We start from the raw sequence: 560 nt of genomic DNA on the forward strand, positions 1-560 counted from the left end.
ACAACACATGTCTATGGTTAGGAAACATAACCATCTTTGATTAATGAGCTAGTCAAGTAGAGGCATACTAGTGACGTTATGTTTGTCTATGTATTCACACATGTATCATGTTTCCGGTTAATACAATTCTAGCATGAATAATAAACATTTATCATGATATGAGGAAATAAATAATAACTTTATTATTGCCTCTAGGGCATATTTCCTTCAGATCAGAGTCCGGAAGACTGGCTCAAAGAAAAAGCACCGACATCCATCCTAGCGTCGATCATGCAAGGACTAATAAAACCCTAATCAATCTAATAGTCGAAGACAAGGCACCAGGATTCCCCTCCCGGTCATTGGTCGTCAAAGCGGCATGTCGAAGGAAGGTGAATTCACGGGGTCGACGACAGACATCGAGGGGAGGAAGGCTTGCCATAGGCCCTGTTTGGATACTCTAACTCAGTTAGAGGTTAGAGTTAGATTCTAACCCTGAACTAACCCTGAACTAACTCTAGCCAAAGAGGTGTTTGGTTGGCAGGGTTAGATGGAGCGCGGATACGGCAAGGCGCCTACAC

Source organism: Triticum dicoccoides, chromosome 2B, assembly GCF_002162155.2.
Source record: "Triticum dicoccoides isolate Atlit2015 ecotype Zavitan chromosome 2B, WEW_v2.0, whole genome shotgun sequence".
Classification (NCBI taxonomy): domain Eukaryota; kingdom Viridiplantae; phylum Streptophyta; class Magnoliopsida; order Poales; family Poaceae; genus Triticum; species Triticum dicoccoides.